The sequence below is a fragment of the Pseudophryne corroboree genome, chromosome 5 (genome assembly GCF_028390025.1).
Source record: "Pseudophryne corroboree isolate aPseCor3 chromosome 5, aPseCor3.hap2, whole genome shotgun sequence".
NCBI classification, from domain to species: Eukaryota; Metazoa; Chordata; class Amphibia; order Anura; family Myobatrachidae; genus Pseudophryne; species Pseudophryne corroboree.
In genome coordinates, this window is record NC_086448.1 from 693,495,124 (window position 1) to 693,511,915 (window position 16,792).

Below are 16,792 nucleotides of genomic sequence, written 5' to 3' on the forward strand. Positions count from 1 at the left end.
CTTTTGTCCATGTCGACCTTTTGTCCATGTCGACCTAAGGTGTGTCGACCAATTGGCATCGACCTAAGGTGTGTCGACCTTTGTGCTGTTGACCCTCAGTCCCAGACCCAATAAAACATAACTAAACTAAATAAAGATTTGCAGACATAGATTTGGCAATAAAACTATGGGCCAAATTCAGACCTGATTGCTAGCAAGTGATTTTGCACTGCTGTGATCAGATAGTTGCCGCCTACAGGAGCAGGGTATTTTAGCTGTGCAAGTGTGTGAACGCATGTGTAGCAGAGCTGTACAGACAGATCTTGTGCAGTCTCTGCGCAGCCCACGACTTACTCAGCTGCTGCGATCACTTCAGCCTGTCCGGGACTGGAATTGACGTCAGGAACCCTTCCTGCAAACGCTTGGACATGCCTGCGTTTTTCCAGACACTCCCTGAAAACGGTCAGTTGACACCCACAAACGCTTTCTTCCTGTCAATCTCCTTGCGATCGCCTGTGCGAACGGATCCGTTGCACAAACCCATCGCTGAGCGGCGATCCGCTTTGTACCTGTGCGACGCGCCTGCGCATTGCGGTGCATACGCATGCGCAGTTTGGACCTGATCGCCCGCTGTGCGAAAGCACACAGCAGTGATCAGGTCTAAATTACCCCCTATGTTAGCTATTTATTAAGAACATACCAAGAATATTTGAATACGCTTGGTTAAACTAAAGTATGCTGGCAGGGAAAGGACGGCTATGTTCAGCCCACTCCAACAATGCGCCAAACACTAACAACCTGCAATAGCACTGATATCGCTAAGGGTGCAGACAAACCAATCAATCTCAACAGCTACCAACAATAGGTATCCACTCAACCCTCTAACATGACTACCCACCCGGTAGGGGGATGACGCCACTCCCGTCAGGGTGGCCCAGAGACCAAACAAGTCAACGTAGGTGAGCGCACCGAAAAAAACATAACATTAATCAACTTAACCAAATTTGCACCCGAAGCTGCGACCTGCCGTTCTTTCCTGCTTAAAAATAGCTAACGACAAACCATCATTGGGGAAGAAAGGTGGGAAGACAGGTACAAAGAGGCTTTGTTACAGCTCACAAAGCCTCACATACCACCTAATTACACACCTCTAAACGCAATTGGCCAAAACAATCACAAGGTGGCACTCGTGACAGACCCCAGACTTGAGGTTTGACCCCCCACTGCTCTCATGTAGTCGCTGTGTTTATCTTATCAAGCTATACTTCTCAACAGAGTTCTCATATTTACAAGAAATAGGGACATGAAGCAGTGGGCTGTGCTTAAAGGCTTTTATATGAAACAACTTCCTGGAATCAGTGGCTCTGAGAGGGGGAGTGGGCAAGTGCTCTTTGCTTGTCCCTGGGTAGGCAGCGGCACCAAGAGCGTGGAGATAGAGGTGTGACTGCTGCAGCAGCCTCTCTCCCCACCCCAGCACATATGGTGCTGTGCTGGAGCGGCAGCTGCAGAAGCAGTCACTCCTCTCTCTACCTGGTGATCAATCGCGCCCGGCCGCCCATCTGCCCCCATGCCGGTCCCACCCTGGAAAACATTAAATAGTTTTTATATTTCAGAAGGAGTAGGGCTGGCCACACCTCCCTGCATTGACCACACCCCTCCCATTACCTGGGCCTGGCAGAGCTGTCGGCGCACCCGGCCTGAAATAGTTCCATGGTTGCCTTCTGTTCCTAAGATCTCACCACCCCATCCCACAATATCACCCACGCTCTCTTCTTGGAAGGCCCTTCAGCATCTTTCCCCAATTTCCTCGGTTCTTGGCCCTGTAAGCTCTTCTAACTTTCCTAACTGGACTTCTGCAGGTCTTTTTAGAGTTGGCCAGCTGGTATCTGCTACCAGTATTAAACAGTTTTCAGAGATTCAAGATAAATGGGACATTCCCCACTCTGACTTCTGGCGGTATTTGCAAGTTAGACATTTCATAGCTACCATTAGACTGGGCCTTGCTCGTCAGGACCTTACTCCTTTCGAAACACTTTGTCTCTCCCCACAATCTTCCTCCCACACAGTATCTGCTCTTTACAAGTTGCTTCTGGAATCTCGATCTACAGTACCTCCAATCCATCCTTATGCACAGGCCTGAGAAAAAGATTTGGACCTCTCCCTATCCAGTCTGGAGTGGAGGAACATATTCCTTAAAGCTTACTCTAGTTCCATTTGTCTGACTGTGAAAGAGATGCAGTATAAGAGCCTTATGCACTAGTACAGACACCCTACCCTGCTCCATGCCTTGTTCCCATCCATCTCTAGCACATGTTGGAGATGCTGTACTGCCCTAGGTACTTTACTCCCCGTCTATCATCCTTTTGGAATTTCTGGGAAAATTCAAAGAAAGTATAGCGATACCCACAGATCCAACCTTTGTGTTGCTTTGCCATTCCCCTATACCTGTGGCCAAATACAAAAAATAATTACTGCACCACCTTTGCAATGCTGCACGGTCAGTAAATTTTGGTTTCAAAAGATTGACTATGTTATGTCTATGGAAGACATTTTATTATCTTCAGTGGACACATTTTCTGATTTCACTGGCTCTTGGTTCCTGTGGTTAGAAGCAAGTTTGTAGATCCTGGACCAGACGATATCAATCATCTAAATAATATTTACACATTGATATATGCTGCCAACCTGTGTTGTGTATATAAGGGTAATTCCCACTATGTAATATTGTGTTGGTGGTGCTCCCCTAGGTTAAAAAAATACTGAGAGAATCTGCCTTTGCCAGAGGAAGCAAGTTGGGAGAGAAAATAAGTAAACCTGTTTTGGGGGGGCACTCTTTGTTAAATTAATTCTATTAAAATATAACTTTTATTATTTATAAGGTAAAATAAGTACAAAACAAACAAATTTAATGTCACAAAATAGATAAGAAATTTGTTACTGTGATATGACAGCAATAGCCTCTTACAAGCCCCATTGGGTGAAACGCGTGTCAGACTTCCGGTTTACTTCCGGAGACTCGTGGTGCGCACACGATCACCAGTCTAGGACACCACAGAGGAGAAACATACTTACTATTGCCAGCACATCTACAATAGGAGCACAGGTATCCCTTTATCCTTCTCCACGTTCTCTCATCGGCATGAAGCGGTGACGCGACCCTGCAATGTCTAATGATAACAGGGCGTAGTTACTGTACTGACTGCTGACAGCAGAAACGGATCTATCCTTTTTTCTTCTGCGCTTACCAATTAACTCTCTCATCATCCATTCACTGCAAAATATTACAGATGGAAGACAGTAGAAGTTATTTGGAGAAATAAGCACAGTCTAATAATGTTCATCTTGTTCTGTGCACTGGTATCTTTTACGTATAATGTTATGCCTATCTGATGTATACAAGCAAATTGATAGTATTTGATACACAGTGACATGGTGATTGGATATCTCTGTGATAACTTCTGTAAATATTCTGCTGTGACATACTGTTTTACACTCAAACTTTGAAGTGATGACTGGTTAAAATTATGTCTTAAGGGACACTTTCTGAATTGATGTGCACAAAGTGAAAACGCCCCAGTATCATTCCCACAGTATATCAACTAGAAGGTTTATAGAACTTTGTACAAAATTGTGTGTATATAAAAGCAGGCGATTAATCGCTATACTTTTAACTCCCCCCTGTGATTTATACAGGAGAATTGATGCTGTTCTGAACTTTAGGGTGCATTGGACCGATTACAGGTTCTGCTTCATATGTTTGCTAATATTTTCACCCAGACTGACATATAATTGTTATAAATGCTAATCAGTCTTTTTTTCCCTTTTGCCTCTCTACTTATTTATCATTTACGAGTACTAAATAACGAAAACACAGTAAAGGGGGGTACTCACGGAGCGATCGCTTCTTAAAATCTAAGCAATCTGACTAGATTGCTTAGATTTTAAGCAGCAATCACTCCGTGTGTACCCCTCACAGCGAAAGCGATGCACAGGCCCACGCGTCGCTATCGCTTGTGCTAGATTGGCCTACATGCAAGCCAATCTAGCAGGTCGCTCACTTCACCCGCTGGGTGAAATGAGCGGCGTCCCCCGCTGCCCCCGCACGCTCAGCACACATCGCGCTGTGCTGAGCGGCGGGAGAGATGTGTGCTGAGCGGTTCGCTCAGCACACATCTCTCATTAGATCTGCCCGTGAATACGGCCCTTAAGAAGCTATTGCTGTCATATCACAGTAAAGAATTTCTTATCTATTTTGTGAAATAAAAATTGTTTGTTTTGTACCTATTTTACTTGTAAATAATAAAAGTTACAGTATATATTCCTGTGGTTAGAGTACAAGTTCTTGGTGGATTATAAGCAGGGGCGTTTCTAGAGAGGAGGAGGCCCATGTGCAGAACACTTTGGGCCCCCTCCTCTCTAGCCAGCAACACTGTAGTTCTGGTCTTCCCTCGCCACAGGTTATATTCCCACTTGGTTGGTGTAGTGGGCCCATCAACCGAGTGGAAATACTGTACCCGGAGATAGGCAGAATTCCGGGCGTCGGTATTTCACCAGCTGTTGGGAGGTGGCCAGGATCCTGACAGCCGGTATTTTAACTGCATCCCGTTTATACCGATTGTTTGCTTGTTGATTCTTCAATAAAAACAGAATTTACAAAAAAAAGAAAAAAAAAGAAAAAAAAAAGAAAGTAAATGTGCATGCAGATGTTCCTGTACATATGGGTATATGGAGCAGCGGTAGCAATCGAAAACAAACTAGATACTTGAAAGGAAAATCAGCCTCTTCTTGTACCCCTCGATTTGATGGCCACTGACGTCAGTGAGAGCAATCCTTAAAATTACAGATTATACACGACACCATGTAATTAAGAATCACTCTGCCTTTATTGTTCATAACAATGGTATATAAGGCATCATTGTCTAGGGAGGGATTGGAATGTCCAGGGAGGGGTAGGCAAAAGTAAATACTTTATTGGTTTAACTTTACTGCATAGGAGGGATAAAACAGGCTACATGGGGGGGATGTAGGATACAGCCTAGTACTTCATCTAGGGGTGGTGATTTCACACAGTTCCCAACAAACTATGGGTGGAGCTATATTCATTTTATGCAATGCAAGCTAAATCCAAGGCAAAAGAAAAAGAAACAATATTTACACAATGCACAATGACAGAGGAGATTTAACCCTTCAATCCCCTCTTAGAATCATGATTGTTATACGACATGATTCTTCTGTAGAGCCCCCTTTTTGTTTCTCCAATTTTTTAGATATTGAACATAATCATCGGGTCCCTTACTATCAGAGGAGGTGACAGGACTGGGGGTTATATCATAGTACATCAGGGCCTTATCAATGCCTTTGGAGGTAAGTTTCTTTCCACAGGGAATTACACAATAAACTATAATGCCTAAAAGAATTAAAGTTACAAGTATGAATATGCTTATTTGCACCAGAGCCTGTTTCCAATTTTCAAACCACCCAAAATATTGGCTCCATGGGTTATCAACACCTGAATTTTTCTTAAGTTCTATGGATAAGGTTTCTAATTTGTTTATGGCTAAAGTAACCTTACCATTAGGACCAGTGTTGTCAGGAATATATGTACAACAGCCTTCCACCTTACTAATGTAAACACATGTACCGCCTTTTTCTGCTAGAATCATGTCAAGAGCCATTCTATTTTGGAAGGTCATTTGGGAAGTGGCTTCTAGCTGTTCAGCTATACCTTTAAGAGCATCTTTGGTATCATTAACAAATCTTTGTTGGTTATAATATATATAATTAATCCAGGCTACGTTTTTATTTACAGTTACTATAGGGAACAATGATTCAAAACCCGCAGCCACCTCATCTCTAGCTTTGAACTCATTTGGAACACCTCTTGGGACCCCTATAGCATCAATGTATACGTGGGGGTCAAAGCTACCTCCTGGGAGTGCTCTTTTCTTTCGATTAGCAGGAGTATTAGAGGGAGGAGTGGGGTCATCGGTGATCATTAGGAGTGGCATTATGACTTTGGCCAGGGCACACTCACCATACCATGGTGTGTCTAATTTAGTTCTAAGCTTCATATCCCCACATATATAATAAATGTCACCTAGTGATCTAGTTTGGTTAACTAAAACAGTTGTTCTTTTATTTGCACAATACCCTGGTGGGAAGGTTTTTAAATTTCTACCTGTGGTAGTGTTAGATGTATAACAGGTATAGTTTCCAGGATATATGGTTATGGTGCTTCCTGGGTTGGGATTTTTTGACAATATGGGATATTCCCTTTTCCACATTTCGCACTGACTGTCATTTGTTTTGGTGTCATTAAAAAGGCTGAAAAAACAATTTTCCTGTTCTAGGGGTATATTAAGGGGCACTGTACCTAGGTGGGGCCTAGATTTGCCACAGACATAACAGTTACTTTTATTATGTTTGCTAGCACTATACTTCATCCATTCTAACCAGAAATTGATGTCAGAGAAACCAGTTTCAATAGCTAGGGTGTCTTTAAAGGTGGGATTGTTAACGGCCATCATATCCTTGAAGGTGGTTATATGAGGTTTCAAGAGGTTGGGGCGTGGTTTAGGGGGCTTGAGCTGGGCATACTTTTCATTGTTAAACATATCCTGTAACAAGAATGGTGTAAGGGATGGGTTTAAAAAAAAGGATTCACCTAGGACATAGGTGCCTGCATCAGTAGACTGGGGATGTTTTATGCTTAATATGAATTTACTATCACATCTGTTTTGTCTATGAAGGGTAAGACGGGTAAGCAGGGACTCACCATATTTGTCTTTTCTTGAGAGAGCCTCTTTGGGCTGGTATCCATAACTATGGCCAGAATTCCATCCCACTGATCCCCAATACGCACATTTATTTCCCCAATATTTACTAGTAACACAAATATAGGCTTCAGTGGGGGTATTACGTGTACCATACTGATCACACTGCCAGGCATAATGTTTGTTAAGACAGGGAGCAATGGTACAGAAATCTATTTTATAGGCGGCAACCTCAGTATTGGAGGAGTTATACCAAAATGTGTAGGTGCCGGATTTTTGTGTAATGTCTACTTCAGCTGTAGCTTGGCAAGTGAGGACCATTAGGATTATCAACATAGTCCCCAGGATAGAGGTAGGGGACAGGTTCCTCATCCTCCTCTGTTCTTCTGTCTTCGCTAGGTGGGAGGTCAGGGCTGTCTGCCCCCGTTTGTACCTCGCTGGAATCACTTGCTTCCCTCTCTAGGTCTGGTCTAGGAATCTTTTTCACTCGGGATGCATGGATCCAGGTGGGGCTTTCCTCTGTCAGGACTGCTGTTCTGGTTACTGCTACGACCTCTGTCTCTGGACCGTAGGTAAAGTCTCCTGGGCTCTTGTTCCTGGGGAGCACCTTCACCACGACTCTGTCTCCGACTTTAAAGGGGTGTGTAGGTTCCTGTGGATTCAAAGGGTTTTTACAAACAACCTCATGTTCAATTTCATTCAGTTTTATTATCAGGGACCTGACATACTCTTCTCTGATAAGTTCTAGATCTCCCTCCTGTATTACTAATGGTTTCTTAGCCCAAGGTGTAGGGAAGGGCCTACCCATTAATATTTCAAAGGGGGAGTAACCCAAAGTCTTTTGTGGTGTCATTCTAATTTCTGCCAAGATAATGGGAAGGACTTGCTTCCATTTGTGGAAGGTGCCTCCTGTGGCCTTCCTAAGCTTGTCTTTGAGGGTCCTATTCATGCGTTCTACGACCCCTGAACTCTGCGGGTGATACGGGATGTGGAACTTCCATTCCACCTGCAGGGCCTTTACCAAGGCCTGTGTAATTTTTGCTGTAAAGGCGGAGCCTTTATCACTATTGATTTGCAATGGGCACCCCCATCTGGGGATGATTTCCTGAGTTAGGATCCTAGCAACTGTCTTTGCATCCTCAGATTTAGTGGGGAATACCTCTGGCCATCGAGAGAACATGTCTACAATGACCAGGGCATACTCCTGTTTACCAGTACCTGGGATATGGGTGAAGTCAATTTGCAGGTGTGTAAAGGGTGTGGTGGGATATTCAAGATGCTGATGTTTTGCCTTGTCAGGGTTGTTGGGGTTGTTTCGCAGGCAAGTGATGCATCTACTGACATACTGATCTACTAATGACTTGGCATCCGTGACATAGAAATCATTACGTAAAAGTAAGGTAGTTGTTGCCTTACTGTGGTGTCCTATGCCATGGTAGTGAGCAATAAACAAGGGTGCACTGGACTGGGGTATACAAGGTTTCCCCTCTTTGCAGATTAATCCTGTTTTAGGATTCTTCTGCAAAACTGGGTAAGTCCAGTCAGCTAGGTCGGCATTGGAGGCTGAGGCCTGTAACTGGGTGATCAGGTAATGGTTGTCGAGAGCTGGGGGGGTCATGATGGTCATGTGGGCCTGAGTGATGGGCTGTGAGGCTGCATGTTTGGCAGCAGAGTCAGCAAGGGCATTTCCAAGGGAGACTGCATCCTTCCCCCCGGTGTGTGCCCTGCAATGGAGGATTGCAATGTCAGAGGGTAAGGTTATGGCATGCAGAAGGTCAGAGATGAGTTGGGCATGTGATATGCCTTTTCCATCAGCTCCAAGGAAACCACGGCGTTGCCAAATGACCCCATGGTCATGCACGACGCCGTACCCGTATTTGGAGTCAGTGTAGATGGTGACTGGTTTATTCCGGTAAAGGTGACAAGCCCTTGTGAGAGCAATGAGCTCTGCAGCCTGTGCTGACTGGTAAGGAATGGGCTGTGCTTCCAGAATAATGTCAGGGAGAGTGACAATAGCATAACCCGCTTGGTACGTGGTGTCATTGGGTCTGCTACAGGAACCATCTACAAAAATGACATCCGCGTCGGGGACAGGGACAGGGGACATGTCCAGTCTGGGGGATGTTTCAGACTCAATGGAGGCTGAGCAGTCATGGGGTTCAGGAGGGTGGTCTTCAGGACCTTTGAGCCCCAGTAGAGCGTTGAGAATGGGTGCAGGACCTGAAGAGTTGGTGGCATACTTAATGGTGAGTGAGGGGTTGTTCAAAAGGAGAACCTCATATCCACTAAGGCGCTGAGCTGACATGTGTTGTGTGTGTAACCCTTTTAAAATGGTTAGAACATCATGAGTGGTGTGAAGTATTGTTGTGTGGCCTAGGGTGAGTGTGGTGGCCATTTCAGTTACCATTGCACAGGCTGCAAGTGCCCTGAGGCAAGCAGGCATACCTTGCACAGTGACAGGCATTACTTTGGAAAAAAATGCCACTGGGCGCAACTTTCCTCCATGAAACTGTGTGAGCACCCCCGCCATGGTTTTACAATTGTCCCTTGCAAACAAATGAAAAGGTAGTACATAGTTGGGGAGGCCAAGTGCCGGACTTTTCATTAACATACACTTTAAGCTTTCATATGCAGTTAACATTTCTTGTGACCATTGTACAATATTAGGTTTGTCTTTCAGTGTGGCTTGTCTCAAAATGTTATCATAATAGGAACAATCAGATATCCACTGTCTGCAGTAATTTACCATACCCAGAAAAGACAGTAGTTCCCTCTGGGTAGTTGGGGTGACCAGGCCCAATACAGACTGAATGCGCTGTGGACTGACTTTCCTTTCCCCCTGAGTGAGCACAAAACCTAAGTAATCCACATGCTTCTTACACCATTGCATTTTTGTTTTGGACACCTTGTGTCCACATTCACAGAGCCAGTTTAACAGTGATATACCATCCTCCCGGCAGGCCTCCTCAGTTTGACTACAGAGCAGCAGATCATCTGCATACTGTAGCAGGACTGAACCATGGTGAGGTTGCCAGGGCCCCAATGTGGCCTGGAGTACAATGCTATAGACAACGGGTGCGTCAATATAGCCCTGGGGTAAACGACACCAGGTGAGTTGCTTGCCCTCAAAAGAAAATGCAAAAAGTAACTGTGTCTGTGCATCCACTGGAATGCTAAAAAATGCATTTTTTAAATCAATTACCGAAAAAAATGCAGCATCTGCAGGGATAGCTGAAATGAGTGAGTTAATGTCAGGTACAATGGGTGCTATAGGCACAATGAGTTGGTTAATTGCCCTGAGGTCTTGTACAAACCTTACACTACCATCTGACTTAGCAACAGGGTTGACTGGTGTGCAGTAAGGTGAGATTATGTGTCTGAGAATGCCTTGTTGGAGAAACTGTTGTATCATTGGTCTAAGACCTTCAACCTTCTCTTGTGACAAGGGGTATTGCTTTTGATAGACAGGTTGTGTGTCAGGTTTCAGGGTTGCTCTATATGGTGTGCAAGGAATGAGGCCAGTGTCATAGGGACCCTCCGACCATAGAGCAGGGTTCACTTTGTCAAAATCAGGTGTAATGTCTGTTGCCTCCCACACCGGTAGGTGTGGGGACTCGACCTCCAGGCCACTGCTAGTGGGTGAAGGGAGAATGGAGATTTCGAGTTTGCTAAGAAGATCCCTTCCCAGAAGATTAATTGGACATTCAGGTATTACAGTGAAATTGTGTTTACCCATATACGTGCCTCCCGTGGTTCTGACACTAAGGGCATCTGTCAGGTAAGCATCTGTGGGTATCCCATTGATTCCCATTGAAGGAGCAGTCTTTTCCAAATGACCATCGTACAGGTCGACACACAAAACACTAGTAGTTGCCCCGCTATCCACCAGGAAAGGGATTGCTCTCTTTCCTATAATCAAGGTTAGTAGCGGTGGGTCCTTCCAGTGTCTGGTGAGTTGGGCAAAGGCTGGGATACCCTCCTCCGGGCCCCGTCAGTGGGAGGGGTCCTGCCAGTCAACTCGGAATCGGACATGATCCTGAAAGGGGTTGTTGTGTGACTGTCGGGGATGATCCCGGGAGGGAGCCGGAGCTTGGGGCTGTCGGTGGTTTTGTGGGGGACAAGGGCAATCCCTTGCCCAGTGATCGTCCCTTCCACAGTTGAAGCAGGAGGTTTGTTTCCTGCTGGCAGAGTCAGGGGGGTGGGGTGGCCTGGCTTGTGGGTTTTGATATCGGGCTGGATTGCGGGGTGGGCCAGTAAAGTGCTGCTGGCGTCTATCTCCCCGGTTTCTGTGATTTTGGTAATTATGAGTTGGGGCATTCTGCAAGGGTTTTTTAACATCAAAGCATCCTGCAGCTTCCTTTTCATATAAGTGCTTTTCAAATTCCTTAATATTATCAGAGGTCCAGGAAGAAACACCTTGCTTAACAGGGACCATAACAGATGGCAACAAGTTATTTACAAAGGTAGAAATTAGTAAATGGTCTGTATCTACAAGAGTAAGACCTGCATCTTCAGACCAACACTTTTTAAACCTCTTCCAAAACTCAGTGACAGTTTCAGTGGGCTTTTGTTTACATGCTACGGCAATAGGAAGAGAAGCCCGGGTTTTAAAAATCCCTTTCATATGGGTCTCAATTTCCGTCCACATCGCCTTTACACCGTCCTCAGTATTGAGAGGGTAGCGAACGGCATCGTTAAAGGTGGTAGGAGTGTTTATGGTGGGAATCTTTTTCCAATCCCACCCGTTGTAATGGTCTATAACCCCATCTATGATCAGCTTCATATCTTCTTGAGTATAGCTGCGTCCTGTGCAAGCCTTTTTCAAGTAAGCTATGCAGCCGTCAGGTGCAACAGTGGGTTTGGGACAGTTCTTAACAATTCTGTCCAAATCCTCTATTTCAATGGGTTTCTTTAACAACTGATCCCCTACTGTCATAAAGGGCAGGTGCTGGGTGGCGACACTGCTGGCATCAGCACTGTTTTCAAGGAAACCAGTGCCGGATCGCGTTATGGAGGGGGTAAGAGGGTGGTGAATGATAACAGTTGAGTCAGCGTTACGGCGGGAGGTGATTTGTTTGTTAGGAGTAGGGGCACTAGGGGCGGGGGTGGTTACGTCTATGTGGAGGGTACTGTCAGGGGGGGCTATTCCTCCTGAGCCTCCTTCTCCTTCCCCTTCCCCTCCTCCCCCTCCCCTTTGCATCGGCATTCGTGACAAAGCAACTGAGCCTCCTTCTCCTTCCCCTTCCCCTCCTCCCCCTCCCCTTTGCATCGGAATTCGTGACAAAGCAACTGCAGCTAACAGATCTGTGTCTTTTAAGGAGGGGTATAGGGGACTGTAGGGCGGAGGAGAAGAGTTTTTTAGAAACTTGTTGCTTCTAAATTCCTCAGCTTTGTGTAGTCGGGAAGTTACAGATTTTATTCTACGCTGTTTCTGCTTGATATTTTTGTCATACCAATGAGGTGCTATCGTGAGCCATTGCTCTCCTCCAGCGCGCATATATGTCATGTCCCATTGTGGGTCATGATCATACCACGGCCAGGCTTCCTTGTCTCCCAGACAAAGCCCTTTGATCATGTCCATATAAAATGGATAATTAATACCATCACGGGGGAATGGGCTGGGGCTGCCAACTTTCTCTGTCCACCCCGCTAAGTTATCTACCCAAGGGTTAACTAAATAATAATCTGTGGTGGAGTTACGGGCAACATATTCCTTACATGTTTCTCCTGGTAAAGGTGGAGGATAAATGACTGTCTTACTCTGACCCCCTCCCATAGTAAAGAATACAATCTACACCAGCTTTCTACGCAATTTCCACAACAACTCACAACAACTGTCTATGCAATATCACAACAAAAAATGCAGTTTTAAAAAAAAAACCTTCTATACAATTTCACAACAAAAAGACTTTCTATACAATGTCACAACAAAAAATGCAATTTACAAAAACTTTCTATGCATGCATTAGCTAACACCAGTTAATTAGTCATTGACAATATCACAATATTATCTGTATAATGAGAACATGAAATCTTTTGACGGGTACGCTTACCTTCGTACAAGATGTCAGAAAAAATACAGCGTTTTAAACAGGAAGCAAGAAAAGTGTTTTGAGTAAAGATATCTGGCAGACGAAAACTTACCAGCCGTCTGAACCAAATATAAGAACTTATCACACTACAAACATACAAGAATATATAGGCGATCAAATCGGGGTATTTTCTACGTTACGTATAGACCCCAGGTCTATTTTTTAAGTATCCCAGATACTAACGTCTTTGGAGAATTGCGCTTTTCTCAGACGTATCTTTAAGTCCCAGACATTAAAGATTATATGGTATCCCTGATACCTGTTTTATGGCTTTACATAAAACTACGTAATATTAAGTCCCGGACTTAAATATTACCTTGTCACGTGTTCCCGGAACACGGAGCGAGTTCAAATTCAGTGTTTGAACGCAATCCCTTACGGAAAAGACAGACAATGAATTCTCTATCTTACCGATTCGGGGGCGATCAACTGAATCCAGGACTGAGCCCCCACTTGAAAGGAAAATCAGCCTCTTCTTGTACCCCTCGATTTGATGGCCACTGACGTCAGTGAGAGCAATCCTTAAAATTACAGATTATACACGACACCATGTAATTAAGAATCACTCTGCCTTTATTGTTCATAACAATGGTATATAAGGCATCATTGTCTAGGGAGGGATTGGAATGTCCAGGGAGGGGTAGGCAAAAGTAAATACTTTATTGGTTTAACTTTACTGCATAGGAGGGATAAAACAGGCTACATGGGGGGGATGTAGGATACAGCCTAGTACTTCATCTAGGGGTGGTGATTTCACACAGTTCCCAACAAACTATGGGTGGAGCTATATTCATTTTATGCAATGCAAGCTAAATCCAAGGCAAAAGAAAAAGAAACAATATTTACACAATGCACAATGACAGAGGAGATTTAACCCTTCAATACTGAAGAGTGTGGTTGGTGTGTGTTCAGTAGCATAATAAGAACACATTTTTATTCAGCAATTGACTGATACTTCTTTCAGTAGGAAACAGCTGTTATTGTGCTTGTCTTCTTTTAGCTATGATGATTTGCATTGTTTATGAGAAGTTCTAAAATAGTGCACATCTGGTGTATATATTGTTTTATACCTTCCCTATAATATATATATATATATATATATATATATATATATATATATATATCAGAGATGAGCGGGTTCGGTTCGTCGAGATCCGAACCCCCCTGAACTTCACATGGTTTATACAGGTCCAAGGCAGCCTCGGTTCTTCCCGCCTAACACGCAAAACCCGAACGGGGGAAAACGTCATCATCCCGCTGTCGGATTCTCGCGAGATTCGGATTCCATATAAAGAGCCGCATGTCACCGCCATTTTCACTCGTGCATGATCAATTGAGCGGAGAGGATGTGGCTATGTTCTCTGCCTGAAAAGCTCAATATCTGTGCTCAGTGTTCTGCATTGTGGTGACCACCAGTACTATATAGTAGTACAGTACAGTAGGTCATTGCTGTATCTTGCAGCTCCGTGTAATCCTGATCAGTGCTCAATATCTGTGCTGCATTGTGGTGACCAGTATATAGTAGTACAGTGCTCCATTGTGGTGACTACCAGTATATAGTAGTACAGTACAGTAGTCAATTGCTGTATCTTGCAGCTCTGTGTCAGACTCAGTTCTAGTATCCTGATCAGTGCTCAATATCTGTGCTGCATTGTGGTGACCAGTATATAGTAGTACAGTGTTGCATTGTGGTGACCACCAGTATATAGTAGTACAGTACAGTAGGCCATTGCTGTATCTTGCAGCTCTGTGTCAGACTCAGTTCTAGTATCCTGATCAGTGCTCAATATCTGTGCTGCATTGTGGTGACCAGTATATAGTAGTACAGTGCTCCATTGTGGTGACCACCAGTATATAGTAGTACAGTACAGTAGTCCATTGCTGTATCTTGCAGCTCTGTGTCAGACTCAGTTCTAGTATCCTGATCAGTGCTCAATATCTGTGCTGCATTGTGGTGACCAGTACAGTGCTGCATTGTGGTGACCACCAGTATATAGTAGTACAGTACAGTAGGCCATTGCTGTATCTTGCAGCTCTGTGTCAGACTCAGTTCTAGTATCCTGATCTGTGCTCAATATCTGTGCTGCATTGTGGTGACCAGTATATAGTAGTACAGTGCTGCATTGTGGTGACCACCAGTATATAGTAGTACAGTACAGTAGGTCATTGCTGTATCTTGCAGCTCTGTGTCAGACTCAGTTCTAGTATCCTGATCAGTGCTCACTATCTGTGCTGCATTGTGGTGACCAGTATATAGTAGTACAGTGTTGCATTGTGGTGACCACCAGTATATAGTAGTACAGTACAGTAGGCCATTGCTGTATCTTGCAGCTCTGTGTCAGACTCGGTTCTACTATCCTGATCAGTGTTCAATATCTGTGCTGCATTGTGGTGACCACCAGTATATAGTAGTACAGTACAGTAGGCCACTGCTATATCTTGCAGCTCCGTGTCAGACTCGGTTCTATTCTCCTGATCAGTGCTCAATATCTGTGCTGCATTGTGGTGACCAGTATATAGTAGTACAGTGCTGCATTGTGGTGACCACCAGTCTATAGTAGTACAGTAGTCCATTGCTGTATCTTGCAGCTCCGTGTCAGACTCAGTTCTATTCTCATGATCAGTGCTCAATATCTGTGCTGCATTGTGGTGACCAGTATATAGTAGTACAGTGCTGCATTTTGGTGATCACCAGTATATTGTAGTACAGTACAGTAGCCCATTGCTGTATCTTGCAGCTCCGTGTCAGACTCAGTTCTATTCTCCTGATCAGTGCTCAAAGGGTGGTATTCATGTGACCGGCGGTCGGGAGACCGACAGTCACATGACCTCCTCCACCATCCCGACCCCTCACTATCCCGGAGACCACCGGTCAGCCATACTACACCCGTGCTCAATATCTGTGCTGCATTGTGGTGACCAGTATATAGTAGTACAGTGCTGCATTGTGGTGACCACCAGTATATAATAGTACAGTACATACAGTAGTCCATTGCTGTATCTTGCAGCTCTGTGTCAGACTCCGTTCTATTCTCCTGATCAGTGCTCAATATCTGTGCTGCATTGTGGTGACCACCAGTATATAGTAGTACAGTACAGTAGGCCACTGCTGTATCTTGCAGCTCCGTGTCAGACTCAGTTCTATTCTCCTGATCAGTGCTCAGTATCTGTGCTGCATTGTGGTGACCAGTATATAGTAGTACAGTGCTGCATTGTGGTGACCACCAGTATATAGTAGTACATTACAGTAGTCCATTGCTGTATCTTGCAGCTCCGTGTCAGACTCAGTTCTAGTATCCTGATCAGTGCTCAATATCTGTGCTGCATTGTGGTGACCAGTATATAGTAGTACAGTGCTGCATTGTGGTGACCACCAGTCTATAGTAGTACAGTAGTCCATTGCTGTATCTTGCAGCTCCGTGTCAGACTCAGTTCTATTCTCATGATCAGTGCTCAATATCTGTGCTGCATTGTGGTGACCAGTATATAGTAGTACAGTGCTGCATTATGGTGACCACCTGTATATAGTAGTACAGTACAGTAGTCCATTGCTGTATCTTGCAGCTCCATGACAGACTCAGTTCTATTCTCCTGATCAGTGCTCAATGGGTGGTATTCATGTGACCGGCGGTCGGGAGACCGACAGTCACATGACCTCCCCCACCATCCCGACCCCTCACTATCCCGGCGTCGGTAAGCTGACCGACGGTCTCCTGACCACCGGTCAGCCATACTACATCCGTGCTCAATATCTGTGCTGCATTGTGGTGACCAGTATATAGTAGTACAGTGCTGCATTGTGGTGACCACCAGTATATAATAGTACAGTACAGTAGTCCATTGCTGTATCTTGCAGCTCCGTGTCAGACTCAGTTCTATTCTCCTGATCAGTGCTCAATATCTGTGCTGCATTGTGGTGACCACAAGTATATAGTAGTACAGTACAGT

General features: G+C 44.7%; 1 protein-coding gene and 1 long non-coding RNA gene across 8 annotated transcripts in view; one reads left to right on the top strand and one right to left on the bottom strand.

Moving 5' to 3' along the window:
• ADHFE1 (alcohol dehydrogenase iron containing 1) overlaps positions 1-16,792 on the top strand; it is a 203,361-nt gene that overhangs the window by 177,987 nt on the left and 8,582 nt on the right. The gene's annotated exons all lie outside the window — the stretch shown is intronic.
• LOC134928287 (uncharacterized) overlaps positions 6,837-16,792 on the bottom strand; it is a 37,737-nt gene continuing 27,781 nt past the window's right edge. The window contains exon 3 of the long non-coding RNA XR_010177879.1: positions 6,837-7,404. This is a non-coding gene — a long non-coding RNA (uncharacterized LOC134928287). The remainder of the gene's footprint in view (positions 7,405-16,792) is intronic.